The sequence below is a fragment of the Symphodus melops genome (genome assembly GCF_947650265.1).
Source record: "Symphodus melops genome assembly, chromosome: 10".
NCBI lineage: Eukaryota > Metazoa > Chordata > Actinopteri > Labriformes > Labridae > Symphodus > Symphodus melops.
In genome coordinates this window covers 7,847,604-7,863,421 of record NC_136700.1, presented here as the reverse complement: position 1 = coordinate 7,863,421, position 15,818 = coordinate 7,847,604, and the positions used below count along the sequence as shown (strand labels likewise).

At 39.9% G+C, this 15,818-nt stretch overlaps 1 protein-coding gene across 1 annotated transcript in view; it reads right to left on the bottom strand.

The window, feature by feature from the left end:
* The window catches only part of dph1 (diphthamide biosynthesis 1), a 52,427-nt gene that overhangs the window by 24,887 nt on the left and 11,722 nt on the right, over window positions 1-15,818 (bottom strand). The gene's annotated exons all lie outside the window — the stretch shown is intronic.

Here is a 15,818-nt window from a genome sequence, read left to right as displayed (position 1 = left end):
ACCAACACATTCAAAGTAATGCGTCTCCTGCTGTCCAATCTTTCAACCCACATCCACTCTGTTTATTTCTTGCGCTGCTCCTCGCAAGGGGCTTCACACAAAGTTTCTGTTTAGCCTTTCCTCCCTCATTTTCTCTGATGGAATCTCTGGTTCGCACACTCTCCGGGCTCCTCATCATCTTCCCCTAGTTTTATGCGTTTCCTCTCCCCATTTCCCTGTCCCCTTCTCCTCTAATGGCTGCTCTCCAGTGAGGGGCAGGGCAGGCCAGCTGAGCCCAGGAATACACACACATACACACAGCAACTTACCTGGTAAATAAACATTTGCTTTCGGAGATTTTTAATCAATTACCTCCTCTCCTGACAAGGTGTTGATTTTCGCGGGCAAGTGTCTCTGTACTGCTTACACGTGTGATCACAGCCGACAGCGGGCAGGTAATTATGGTGAACTAAAAATGATATAATCACAAGGGTAGTTTGAAGTCCGTGGATTCGAGAAGTCGTCCGCTCGTTCCTTGCAGCCTATTGTTCTTTCATTGCAGTCTGATGACTTTGTTTGTAGTTGTATAAAGGTGCATCAACCTTTCAGCTAAAAATACACAGCAGCACCCCCCCCCCCTCCCCCCCCTATACAGAGGAAGACAGAGTATTCCCTGGTATCACTGCGGACCATGCAGATCTATCTGCAATTCAAAACACAGCACTACAAAAGATTATTATATCTAATCAGCCACCTATCTGCCAGATATACCATTATCATGTTATCCTCCTTGGCAGTGCAGTCCTTAGCTAGTTATTTCTAGAGTGACTACACTGGAAAGTCATGGTAATAAATGCGAAGAATGCGATTAAGAGGGCCCCTAAGAGATATGATACCACTGGGATACGGGCCGAGTAATTACTGGGCAACCTATAGTCCCATGTTCCTCTGGGGGAGAGGAGAAGGAAGGAAAAAGGGAATGAAAAGTGTCTGAGTGTTAATCAAATCCCTTTTCTAACACACGCTATCTCACACAGGACATTCTATATGACTGGTGGGTACGTAAACAGTACAAATGTCCATTGCAATTCATTTCCCTCTCCCGTCGCTCTCGTTTCCTGCTCGCACTCACTCTCTGATCAGTCGTTTTCCTGTTTCCTTCTGGATATCAGCACTGGTTTCCCTCATCTCAGGGTACTCACTCAGTTCAGCCATTCCAACAGAAATGTCATTAAGATCTAATTAAGATGTCATGGAAGTTTGTGAGCTCCATAACACGCCGTGTTAATGAGCTCTTTAGCATACCGCTCAATATGTGTGAGAAACTGCCAACTGATTGGAATCTTCGTCATAAAAAACCACGGCGTTGTAGGAGCAGACTGCTATGTACAGTTTAAACCATACATGCACACAAGGCACGCATGAGTGCGTACACTTTCAAGACTTCAGATTCAGTGCAAGCTGACTGTATTAGTGCAGGTTAAGTAGCTGATGTATTTTATATCAATACCATCTTGTTCCTTTGGAGGCATATTTATCTTATTTTTCTCTACCATTTCTGACTTTGACAGGATTTTTTTTTTGCTTCACAGAAACATGTTGGTACCAGTGCTGTAGGAAACAAATAAGATAAAAGATAAAATATGAATGAATTCGGTTTGGTGCATTTTGGCGCCCACCGAAGGTCAATGTATGCAACTGCGCAGTCTTAAGATACAAGTTGTGCTGTTTCACCAACCCTGCTCAGAATCTCTTGACAGAGATTGTGGAGCCAGCAAAGATTTACAAGAAGCCACCTTCCATGTCGACTAACAAATGACTGTAATTTTACAGGATTTACTCTGCAAGTGTCTTGAGCCACCTTTTTGCTTTCTGTCCGGCTTCTCTCCAGGTCACGCTTTTCTATACTTAGATTTATCTGTCATCGTCCTCTTCCTCTTAGCCATTGTATCAACCAGTCAATTCTATCTGAAAAGTAAACCATAGAAATGACTATTTTAAGGTGGAAAAGGTACAGAATGTCGATTAACGGAAATGGTGACCATGTTGTATGTTACGATGGTTTAACTTACAAATGTAATAGTAAGTCATGTTAAATTTAAAAACAAATCAACTTTTAACTTAAAAGTAACAAACTGTGGCTTAAGTTGTCAGCTCTTTTGACAAAGATCCAAGGTGACAAAATGTAAACTCAGTGGAACCAAATTAAGTTGTTGCAAACATAAAAGCCAGATAAACTCTACTGCAACTAGCAACTATGTTATATGTATGGAACATCCTTAAAATACCTGTAACAAGCTTTCTGTTATTGATGGGGGTTAGGCTCTGAAAAGTCTTTTTCACATATCCCCTGTTGGAAATACTGGCTGAGTTTCTTTGCCTAAGAGCATGAAGAATGAAGAACAGGTTGCAATATGTAAGCGCATGATTGCCTACTTTCTTAAAAGTAATATAAAAGGAGCAGTGGTAAAGAAAAACCTCTTAGCTGATCACCGTGCAATCAAACCCTTTAAAGAAGAACGACTCACTCTCACGAGCCACATTAATGCTACTTGTGATGCATTTATGCATTTGCTCAGCAAGAGTGGTGATTGTCAACAAGCCAAAAACTGAACTTTTCATCGGCTGCAATTGGTGGGTTAATACAAATTTGCTAATTTGCATGCTCTCTTGTTTCACTTGTAATTCAATTTGTTCAGCAGTACCCTTGCTGGGAAATAGAAAATGGGAATTACAGGACTGCTTCTCAGACTCTCCAGGTTTTGAAGTTTAGCATGCTTTGGTGTCTGATAAACATCACATCATTTTTAACGGTAGCTCCATGTACTGTCTGCCATTAAGTGATGTAAAGTTAAAAAAAAGAAAACCCAACAGGATTCAAGCATCCTACGACACAGGACTCTGGCAGTGGAAGACTTTGGTAGTTAGTGAGCTCTGTCTTCTCACAAAAGAGATAATCTCCAGGCAAAGCTCCTTCTATATTAAGTTTGCATGTCCTCCCCATGGGTGTGTGGGTTTCCTCCAGTGGCTCTCATACTTCAAATACATGCAAAATCGTTTTGTGCCTCTTAATTGCCGAGTAGGATTGTGAATGTGTTGATGCTGATGGAGTGGAAATTTATCCTGGATGTATCAAAGCCTCAGTCTCAACGCATGCAACTTCATCAGCCTCGACGATTGCAATACACTGTGCTACCATGTGTGTCATCACATGTCAGTCGCGTTTAGAATGTTATATTAGATCTATGGTGTTTTCCTTTGGGCTATATTAAACAGTAAATTGCAGTCAAATCAGTAAATAACTACAGAATAATGTGCTGCAGAATGAAGCCAAGGGCACGAGCGCTTCTTCACTGTACAGCTAATATATGAGATGCTATATGGTCAAGTTTATATGGTCAACATCCATTTGCAAGACAACTAGCTTCAACATCTGTATAAAGAGAATTAATTTGACAGTAAGGTCTTAGCTTTCATTTTACTCCATCGCAATTAGAATCTCAATTATAAAAACACTAAGAGAGTATTCCAGTTCGTTATTTAAACTTCCTGCATTCAGCCGTTTCAAATCAAAAAGTTGCATGCACCTTTTTTTTTATTTCAACAAAATATGCACAAAACCACACCACCTTAGTTGTACTCATTGATCAGCAAATGCCGAACTGTGTCTAATGAGATGAATATTTGTATGAACAAATTTGCGGCCTCAGTGTAGTGTGCAACCCAAAAGTCAATGGAAGTGTTTTTGTTGGACAAGAGAGAGAAGAGAGAGCATGAGAGTTTTAACTCTGAAAGCAGTCGCTATGCGTCCAAATCAGCACATCTTCACTGCATTCAACGTCCCTTTCTCCATGATCCTGTTTATGCCATAACACAATCTTATAATATGTCACCATCTTACCTGAAGCATTAGATAGGCACTAATGGGAGTCTTTTTGCATTCCCTCTCTGCCACATGATCGCGCCAAACTTGTGTTGGCTCAGTTACGATTTTCCCTTTAGCTGCTCCTGTGCGTATTCATGATGTAATGAGGAGTGTCAGAAGTTTCCAAAAGATCTTGAGCTTCTCTGATCCAGTTGGCTCTACTTCTAACGATCATCTTTGCCATTGCTTGCAGCTCAAAATGAAACAGATGTCTCAATAAAAATGTCTTCTCAACAAAGTTGGTGCCATAAAGGGCACAGATTTTGTTGAAGTTTTTCATTAGAATTGCACGAACACATGAAAAGCTTGACAGGCCTAGATGGTTCAAGGTTTAACCACTGTGCTTTCTCTGGGCCCTGACTGCAGAAATGTAATTATTCAGATAGAGTAGTCCTGTAGGGAATCCAATGGAATATTTTTTGCTAAACAGTAAGAACAACTGTTACTAGAAGGCAACTTTTACATGACAAATATGTATCAAATGTTAGCTTTAAACTTTTAACTAAGCCTTGACTTTTACCACGGTACTGTGAATACTTCAGGTAAAAAAAAACACCACAATTTGAGGCCAAGACTACACATAAAGAGAGAAAACATGGAATACATTTGTTGATGTAGAAAAACTCCAGAGCAGCTGTAAGCCAGAACACAAACACAAACAGACACATTTAACCCCCTTTTGTGCATGTTTGTTCCTGTGCACACATTTGAATGATGTGACAGAGTGAATCATTGTGCAGCCGGAGAATATAAACGAGTAGAGGGATTAGCAAAAGCAGCGGTTATTCTGCTCTTGAGAATCTCATGGCTGCCTGCCTATCTGTGCTTTAAAGATGAACGTTTCAAATGAGTATAGTCTGCGGTGATTTACCCGCAATGACCCGGCTGAGGTGAATATATACAGGAAAGATTAGACAGAACAGCAAAGGCACTTTTCTTCTTCCAAGAAAAAAAAACAGTCGGTATTGTTACTGTGTCTCACTGCAGCTTATGAGGAAGGTTGCAGCACGCTCCACAGCAGGGTTTTCTGTCTGTGTGGCTGCGCTGCCAGGGAGATTTTTACATCTGAAGTCTAATAATAGCCCAGGTAGCAGACTGGTCTCACAGGAAACAAATTGACAAGCAGGTCAGCAAGGTGGGTAAAGGTGCAGTGGCACTGCTCTTGCTCAGTTGCCACTGATACACTGTGGGCAGACAACTCAAATGAGCAATTGTGGACGGATTCCTCACAGGCAGCCACACCGAGGCACTGGCACTCAAACACACGACGACACAAGGCCTGCCATAAACAGAATGCATGTTCGAATTATTTCCTATGTCTGTTAAAGGCTCATCTTTTATTCCATTACATTTCAAACACACCGCTCCCCTGCTGAGTCATTGTGCGTCTGTGAGCAGGCGTTTGGCACGGGGCAGCGCACGTTGGCCCAGGAAAAGAGGCTTCTCTCGAAAGTGGCCGGGAAGCTCGACAGAGAGCAACTGCTATTATTTCCTCATCAGACGGGTTCAGTCGAGGTAAATCAGGGTAGAAAACAACACTAAATCAGAAAAGGTTGGATATTAAAGTCCCGTGTGCGAGTAAAGAATTTTGAAAACAAGTGAGTGAAAAAAGAAAAAAAAATGCGACAGGTTCAAGAGGGGTGCTTTTTCACAAGACCTACAGAAGAAAGGCGGGAGCAAAGACTAAAGGAAGGAGATAGTTAATGCTGACAACATGAGGGAAGAGTGAGTGATAATATTAGCAAATCTGATGTTTATAATCTGCTTTCCGAATATATAACGTAGAAAATATCCCAACAAATGCTCCCCTCCAAAAATACATTTGGCAAGGGGAATTGGGCAGAAGGACTAAATGATCTCTTCTCCTATCGTTCTGTATGCTTTCCACTTGATGGCTTTCCCTGCCTGTTTGGCTATATTTCATTGCGATATTGACACAGGAATCCGGAGCTGTCTGTTTCTCCCAGAAAAAAAAAATCCCAAAAAATCTGTGGACAAAAATCCTTGTGTAAATTATGACATTCTAACTGCAGCCATTGAACGCCAGCCAGGAATGTGTAAACACAGAGAGATGAGGCTGCGAGCGCCGGCTGATGCTTAGACAGATGTTTTCAGTAATACCATTAGATAATCCGCTAACTCCCTGAAAAACAAGATCATTAATGCTATTTCTGTGAGTGTGTCTCATCTATTTGTCATGGCATTTATTCAAAAAGCCTGAGCCGTGGGTCATTATGGAAAAGCCTACAGCTTTATCAAGATAGAGCCCTGAACTGTGCAGCATAGCAGGGCATGCTTAAAAAAAGAGCAGTAATCCAATCTACTGAACAGTCTAAATGATGATATCCAAACACTTAACACAACTGACTGCTGTTTGTGCTCAAATTGCTCCAGCAAGTGAAAACTCAGATTGAGACCTACATCTTTACACAGATTTTATCTTAAAAAAATGTAATCACAAAACTATATTTTGCTTAATTGGCCACCAACTTTTACAGCTACTGTTTTTTTTTTTTTCTGTGAATGTATATGTAAGTTCTTGAACTACTTGAATTTCCCTTGGGATCAATAAAGTATCTATCTATCTATCTATCTATCTATCTATCTATCTATCTATCTATCTATCTTCTGAAAGAAGAAAATTAGACTCATCAGGTTTCATCAGACTTGTGTTAGTAGTCACCAATCTTAATAGGCGTAATGAGACCATTCAAACTAAATTACAGGTCAAGCTAGATTAAAGGTGCCATCAGCCCTCGAGTGCATGTTAAGTGTTCAACCTTTGAAATCTCAGAACCCATCAGCTATCATCTGACCATGACAATTGTGAGCATTAACTGACGTTTTTGAAGCTTTTGATGTAGCTAGCGGTTAGCAATGAAGGACTTCCCTTTTTTTCTCTTTGTTCACAGGCAAATTTAAAAAGTGAAAATGGATTGGTGTCTAGAAACGGAGTGGATTTTTAAGATTTACTTTCCTGCTGATATCTGTTAAATTACATTAACGCTTAATAGCCGGTGGCAATGCTTCTGAGAAATGCAGGACAGTGGTTTGTGTGCCGACCCTTTTTCTTTGCTGTGCTGTACGCACTGACTGTTTTTCTGGAAGCAGCCAAAGCCCAAAATGTGGTCATCTGCCACCGATTCTTTTTCATTCTTTCTTTATTCTTTATTTTGAACGATTAAAAATACATTTAAAAAAATAAACATATATAAAAGAAAAAAATCAAGATAATAAAAAGCCAATTTCAATATAATACACATTTGACTCATTACAAAAAGGGACAGGAGGAAGCCTAGGCGTGTCCATTCCTAGCCCTATTCTTCCCATTAAACTGCAAAATCTCAAAAAAATAAACTCAACTCATTTAAAATTCTGCAATCTTGAAAAAAACTGAAATCTTCTTGTATTATTCCAGTTCATGATGCACATACATGGTACATACTGGATAGATGGATAGATGGATAGATATACATATACAGTACATAATATACATGATTTCACTTTTCTTTTATGGAAATATAAAGACTTCTTCATTACTTTGTCGGGTTTCGTCAAAATGGCTGGTGAACAAATAAAGCAGCTGTAATCACATTTTTATTTGATACACATAGAGGCTTTAAGGATACTGAACACTTTAATACCAAGACCAAATCTAAAGAAATAAACTGAAATGCACCACTTTCACTTTCCAGCGTAGAAAACAATATCAATCAAAAACTGTACGGCCCTGCATATAAAGCTTATATCCCATGATATAAGTAAACGATAATAATAGAATCTTTTTTTTTGTATTGATTAATGAGGTCAAATCTTCTAATCCCACTTTCATTCATTTCTAAGGCTTCCTCTCTCCCCCCCGCCATCAGCTGTCATGAGGCTCCCTCGACTCATTTCACAGTCTCTTCCCTCTCTTTTCAGTCTCTCAAGCTTTTTGACTCCATCCTTCTCCTCTTCTGCTTCTTGTCATCATTTCTCTGTGCTGCTGTCTATCATTACAGATCTCACTTCATTTTCGGGAACACCCCCTCATCAAGATTGATCTCAAAGCCAGATGATTAAGGGAGAGTCCCACAGATTAAGTTGTCCTTCATTTATCCTCTGACAACACAATGACTCTTATACAAGCAGCTGTTCCTTTCCTTGATCTCTTTCCTCTATCTTCAATACTCTCTTTTGATCAAATTAAGGCTCAACATAGGAACATATGATGAATATGACAACAGATGTGTTCATATTTTTTGTTCAACCAGCTGTTTTATTTTTGATTCATGACTTGTGAATGGCGGGATTCACGTCATGAGAGTGATAAGAGCTCAATTACAGTTCAAAAAGCAAATATTCATTTGTTTGCTTAAAAAAACAACAAACCCTTTAGCACTTTTATTTCTTGTTTTATATTTCCAGTTAGTGCTTCGTGCATCTCCCGATTGTGTCCTTCAACTGCTGCCAAAAGGACAGAATTTGTTATACTTCCAATAGATTCTTTCCAAGCCGTGCACAGCTCTCCTCAAGTGCAATTACATGGTCATGTTTCTGGGACTGTGCCATCCAAATGAGAGCGATTATGGCTGGTTTGAGAGGTTGTGTAGGAGACAGAACAGAGGGGGAAATAAGGACTGTGACCTTCATTGCTGAGAATTGCTCATCTCCTGTAAGCAAGCAAAAAAAAACCCAAACAAACATATGTCTTCCCAAACGACGAGTAGTAAGCCCCAGATAAAAATGATGTCTTAACTGATGGAATGGTCTCTTATTACTAGAGTTTGCTTGAAAGTCAAAGTCTGTAAAAGAACAAATAAAAAAGTCCCTCGTGTTGCTAAATTCAACTTTTTTGCCATACTGTATCTCTACATTAAGCCAATTGTATTTTTTTGACAGCTCACACAATTTCCAAGGTGCCATGTGCCTGGATATCACATGGCACAGTGTCAGCACCCATCAGGCTGTGCAGTCTGCCTAGACATGATCTCCCCCCTCGATGAGATGTGATCAGCAGACACGGTATAGAACACTGGGTGTCTTAGTGGTCCACAGGCCTTTGTCTTTGAGGTGAATGGACCAAGGTGTAGCTGATTCACTTTACACTCTCCCGCTCCACAGCCTGATACTACAATGAAATCCACCTGTGAAAGCATGGGTGTCACATCATCGGCTGGGTGTGATCAGTATCTGCTCTGAGAAGTTCCTGCCTTTGCTTGTATTGGAACTCCCGATCAAATGATAATTCTGTAACATGCTCCAGAAAGTGTCCTGACAACTATGATACCAAAGTGGATGAAATATGAGCGACAACAGCTTCCATTGAGGGAATTATCAGCAAGCTTGCTGGCGCCTGACCAGTGCTGAAAGCCGGCTGGATTTGGGGGTGAAGTTGAAGCTGGAGGATTCAAAGAATCGCAAGTTGGAGAACCAACTTCCGCATTTGGTGAGGGATTCATCTCCTGGGTTAAATAGCTACATTCAATCCCACAGGAAGCAGTCATGATAAATGTTTTTATCAGCAAAGTTTGACTTAAAGAAAGTTAAAAAAAAAAAAAAAAAAAAAAAAAAAATCAGGGGTGTCCCTAGTCCCTTCCTTCCTCTTTGCACAAATACTACAGCTAAAATAGCGCAAGCTAGTCCCCTTTACCCAGGCCTGTTCAGATCGGCCAGGTGTCAGAGAAGTCAATATGCTGACAAGTTTTAATATTTGTAAAGCAAACCTAATTGCTCTTGTAGATATAGTTGAGTGTCAGCAGAATATTAGGCGGAGAATTCCCCAAGAGACAGTGGAAGGAAGTAGTGACGTTTATATCCTGTGAGCAGTGCACAGAGATCTTGTGTTAAACGGCTGCATTACGTTTTTTTTTTTTTTTCCAGTGTTCTTCTCCGCTAATCCGCAAATCGTGATTCCATCAAACTAAACGTAGCATTGATATAAAGTCAAATATTCTTATTAAAGCATTGTATAGTGGACTCTGTTGCTTTGTCTGCTACTTATGCATTTCTTAACAAATTTTTTACCAAAGTAATCCCGCATAGTCTCTTTATATTGGGAGACTCAACACCTTTCAGGGGATCACTGATTCACAGTCATGATGGATCCAAGAAGGCTGCCAAATAAAACCAATAGGCATTAAATATAACTTGAATCATTAACATGACAACATTTGGACTACATTCATTGTATATGTAAATGTAATAAAAACCTATTCTAAATACAAAAGTATTCCATAAAAAAGGTACACAGAAACGCATTTTCCAGCTAGACTATGTGTGATTACCTCATGCATGAGAATCCTTAACAGCTGAAGAGAACACAGCAGTCAGAGACAGCACAGCAACGACCATGGTGCGCATACGTATGTACATACTGAACATACATTCTGTGCTGGCACACCAGCACATTCACTCAATCACCCACACCCAGATCCGTTGCCTCAGCTCAGCTGTGCTGTGAGCGCAAGAAGGCGTTGGAGGCTCCTTCCAGGCTCCTTCCTAATGGTAGAGTTGACATTTACCCTGGGAGGCTGTGGGCTGTGGCTGCTGCTCCCACTGAAAAGATCCTACCTGTCATAAGAAATATAGAGGAATCTATTCTGATTGATGGAAACGACTATGGAGCAGCACCTGGAGATGCCTAGGGGCCTGGTGTACATACTGTACTTTAATTTACCAACACACTGCAATGTGACAAAGAGGGTTTCTAGACCCATCCAGGGCCCATGTTGACAGTTACCTCAGATAGAACATGATGTAGAGAAACCAGCAACAAGTGCAATGGGATGCAAAATGGGATCACCAACTGAATGTCTTCCATAACACTGTTGTTGTTGAATCCTAATCCTCTGGGAAACTGTGATTTTCTCAATAGCGGACTAACAAAGCTCCTCCATCATCATGTCTTTGCACTTCGATATTGATTCTGCAATCGTGTAATATTGGTGTGCCAGTCTGTGATTTCACAATGAGGGAGCTTTGCGTTCACACTCAGACATGCACACACAGACACACACACACACAATACATTCTTGCCTCTGTAACACGTCTGTTGCTACCCCCATGGTGTGCGGTCCCCCCATTACATCTTTTTTTTTTACATCGTTATCGGAGGCGAGACGTCACAGGGGCGTAAGTGTTGCACCATTAACTGGCAATCTGAATACAAAATAGAACACAACTGAGGCCTGGCAGGCCCAACAATAAGCCTCTCAAAATCAGCATCCTCCTTTTTGATCAGCCCTGACTGACTCCTCTTGTTTTGTTTTTCACGCTTCACGCTACCCCAGATTTAATGAGAATTCATCCAATGTTTTCGGATATTTCATTCAGTGCCACGAACGCCTTATGTTGGTGCTACAGGAAAAGTCATGGGATCTTTAAGCCATCAAGATTCATTGTGTGGAAACATGCCTGCCATGACTGTAGCATGTTTTGTATCTATCGAGTAGTTCCACAAATGATTCCACAGGAAACATTAAGGCTTCGACATTGAGAAGTCATGGATAAAGCATTTTAGATTTCAATAGATTTCCAAGTAATCGATTGCTGGAAGTTCTGTGAACATTTTTCTTGCTTATGAGTACAATAAGGTCTATTTCATTACATTTTACTCACACATTTATGATTAGGTAATCTGTTGTGGCTCACCAACTCAGTATCCGGATGAGAAACACCATTATTTTTGTACTAATTGCAAATCACTGAGTCATCGCTGTACACTCAATGCCAAGGCTGGTTTTGCCTTTTCTGTCAATGCTTGGACTCAGTCAGTGCTATCTTTGTTTCAAAGCCATTTTTGGGCAAGCTTCCTTCCTGTTCTTGTTTCTATATTCATCTAAAACGTTGGCCTCATTATTCTGGAGTGTGAAAAGAGTGGAAATATTTTTTTCTGACTTATTTTCCCTGAAAACCTTGACATGACATAAACTGGTTACTGTTGGGGGAGGATTCGGAGCGACTTCCAGATTGGGTAGAATCAATATTCTGGTGATTGTCAAGGCACTACGGTTTTAATCAAAAACTTAACATATCATTGCCTTTCTCTGAACTGCAATATTTGGCACATTTACACATCTCATTATTTCAGGATATTTCTCTGCAGGTGTGCATAGTTTGAGCCTGTTCAGAAATGTGTGTAGATTGCAGAGAAAGCTCGCTGCTGCAATAACCAGTTCACCACTGTACACAGGCCCTATAGTGACAACAGTTCAACATAATTAAAACATCACTTGTGTAATTTTCCTTAATGCCAGTACTGCGTCACACAAGTACCAGGTACCTCCCTACTAAATCTGAAAAATGCCCAGTAGAGAAACTGAATTGTCTCTTGTTCTCTATAATGTAGTCTGGGTCTTATCTTCAGCCAGGGAAAGTGATGTTACATTGTTTTTCCACAATAACAGGCCCCCTTTTGGCCTTGCATGCCCAGCAAATTTGTCGTTTACGCAACGAGCCTCAGAGTACAAGACCTCAGATTAGGTCGCTGGCGAACAACTCCATGAAGAGGTCCAAGGTTTTTGGTGGCAGGAGGCCACAGAGAGACAGAACATGAAACGCTAGTGCTGTCCTCAGGATTACGACATAGTGACAGCTCCACACACCCTGCTTCTCTTTCTATATTACTCATCTGTCACAAAGGCAGTAGCAGTAAATATTGAAGGAAGTTCATAAAAAGTATATTTTAAAGCTAGATCCAGACAGCTGGCATACCATCAAAGGCAATAAACCATATGGTGCAGTCAGTGACAGCACATGTATCATCGCATGCCTGCACAAGTTACCATTTCTTTGTTTTATTCTGAAAGCTTTCCCTCCTTTGTGTTTGCTTGTGAAAGCAGAGTTCATAAGTCTTTGAATCCCCCTGACAATGTCAGCACTGACAGTAAAGAACACAAAGAAAATAGCACAGAAAAACAGATAGAGGATGATGGTGTTGTAATAAAAGAACTGCTGCTTTTTTTGTGTCATTAAAAGGACTTATTATTATACTGCCCAGTTTACTATCAAGCAGGCTCGGAATAAAGCTTCTATCACTTGCATACTTTGAATTAAAGAAACTAATTCTAATTCATTGATTCATCACTGGTCAATTATGTTGGAAAACATCTGTCATGCTGTGTATGAGTTTGCATTGATTTTTTGATTAGGAATGTGAATACCAAGTATTGATATTCTCTTTTTATATTTACTCTTTTTTATTTGCTTTTCAAGAAGATTTAATACAAATGTGCCATTTTAAATCTATAGTAGCATTACAAAGAAGTCATCAATGTTATTTAATTCTCTTACCCTTGGTTTGAATATAGGTTTGTTGGTATAGACTTGCTAAATGATATAATAGAAGAAAAACATTGCACAACAAAAACATGCAATATGAAATGTTACTGTTTCAATGTTTTTGTATTTACAACAATACGTTTTGTGCTATATTTTATTGTTTTTGAAGGACAGCAGTTGAAGCATTCTTTGGGGAAATGATCACAAACAGAACGCCCAAATTGCAGAATAGTAGGTGAGACGTTATCTAGATCTTTCTCCAAGGTTATTTATATCCACAGAGGAGGAAAACACCAACTCTATCTAAGTGAATCCAGGGTGAAAAAGGGTTGCACTTTTTCGTTCTGGACATTACTGCTGGTGCTGTATGGTAATACTGATGGCAGTTCAGAGAAGTACTGACCGCTCAGCATCCTATGTCTGTGATATATTTGTGCATTATGGTAATTATGTCTTTTTGTGTTGTGTATTCTTATGTGGACAACGGTCGCAAAACTTACAGTCCACTAAGTGTACCTCATCTGGATTTTGTCAACAGTTCCCAGGTCAAGACTAATTACCAAACGACTCTTTTTTCAAATATTTTGACTGTTTCTTTTTGTCAAGATATGAAAGGGGATGAATCTACTTACAGGTCACTTTGTAGGCTGTCATTCCGTGTGCTGTTTCTTTGTTAATATGTGTTCACAATCATGCGTTTCCTTTCCCGTTAAAGCATTGTACTCTATGATGTAAATGAGTGCAGAAAGAGTGTGTTTTGGCCTGGATTATTAACTGCAGCCATAATTCAGAGCAGATTGTCCTCATTTAGATTTAGCAGTCCCTCCTGCTGAAGCTCCTTACTCTGAGGCCAGATTAGCTCTTTCATCCCCATTTTGATATGGACCTCAGCCCTGTTGTGATGATACCAGGGATTCTCTGGTAACCCGCAGGGTGGAAACACAGCCAAACATCCTGAAGTTGCCGTCATTCACAAACACCAAATACCAGTTCCACTTTTTAAAGTCATTTGTAAAAGCACCGCAAGATCTGTTTCACGTATTTATTTTAGTGTTATATATTTAGGTTTGGGTTAGACTTTTATTCCATTTCCAATATTTTTGATGCATAGACATTTTCACAGGCTTCTCAGCAGGACATCCTGCCTTACTCCCAACAAGCATTTTCATCCTGGGGCAGATTAAATACCCACAAACTGTCAGCTTTCACCTGCGGGTTAAACCATCCAACGGATTGGCCAAATTTTGAGCCCTTAATGTTGAGACTGTTACCAAAACTATGACTTCCAGGGCCCCATCTAGCAGGTCACATTATAGTGGGGAAACACGTTTAAAGCATGACTTGGAATTCCTTCTAAAAATATCTCAGTTTCATCCCCACGTCAGGGTCAAATATCATACTGTAGGGAACCACCAGGAGGTTTTGACCTTTAATTCACTTTTTGATCCACTAAGCCCCAAGATGTGATTTAGTTGTCAACTTAAGCTGCCATTCCTTGTGGCCATTACATAAGCAAAGTATGGTTAAGAAGATTTCGAGCCAGCAGAGTCTAGATACCTACATGTAATACGTTACAGGAAACAGGACATCTTGGTCTTTTGGCCTCACTCTTTTTTAAGGGTGTAGATTAACAAAGAACATCTGCAGTGCTTTCTGAAGTATGAATAGAGATTATGGCAACCAAGTTCTATTTAGTCAACCATTGTGGTTCAGTGTTTTTAGTGGTCTACCATAGATTGTATATACAAATTGACAGAAAGCCTTAGCCTCCTCCCGTCCAACATTCTAAAGCCAAAATATTGCCATGATGGACGCCGACATATTGCAAATTTGCATCGAGAGTCTGTGCAGTAGGTTTTGAGAATGTGTTGTTTCTGCTAACGTGGCACACATTTGACTTACAGATAGAAAAGCAAAAGTCCCTCAGGTGGCTACAGTCCACAGCAAATATGACTCTTCTGTCAGTCTGTCAATCACGACATTTATATAATTTTATAGCATCAAATAACTCATCAGAAAGAAACTTCTCAGACCACAGATGACTCGAATACAACATGGCGAGATAACTATCATAACGGAAATCAGGTTTGAGAGAAAAAAAAAGTATCTCAAGTACATTTTGGTTAGGTAGTTTGATTAGTGTCTTATCTGTGAACATGGAGGAGGCGGGGTTTATAAGCAATACTGCAGCCTGTCAAAAAAAAGGGTAATCTCTAAATCTTTTGGCTTCATTTACAGAAGCAGATTAAAAAAGGTCGCTCTAAAGTGGGATTAAATCATATTAGAATATTTGTTTATTACAACAATAATGCCATTTTTATCGGTCTGGCCACCATCTATCATTGAAAAGCCTTTATACCACAAAAATGCAGGTTTAGGAAACAAGTTTAGATGTTTGAATCAAGCTGTATTTCAAAGGGAAGAAAGTCAGCAATAAGGAAATTATGATTGATCTTATGAGCTGATCCTAAAGTGACCATTGGAGCTCTACTTAGCATATTGGAATAGCCTGGTAGCAGGTGAAATAAAGCAGATACTCTCTTCTTCTCACCTTGTTGGTGGAGCAGCTCTGCTCTCCATAACGACAGCTTGGTGCTGCAGTTTAACTTTTTCTTACTGTATAATGAGAGTGAAATCTAAATTAGTCAAGACA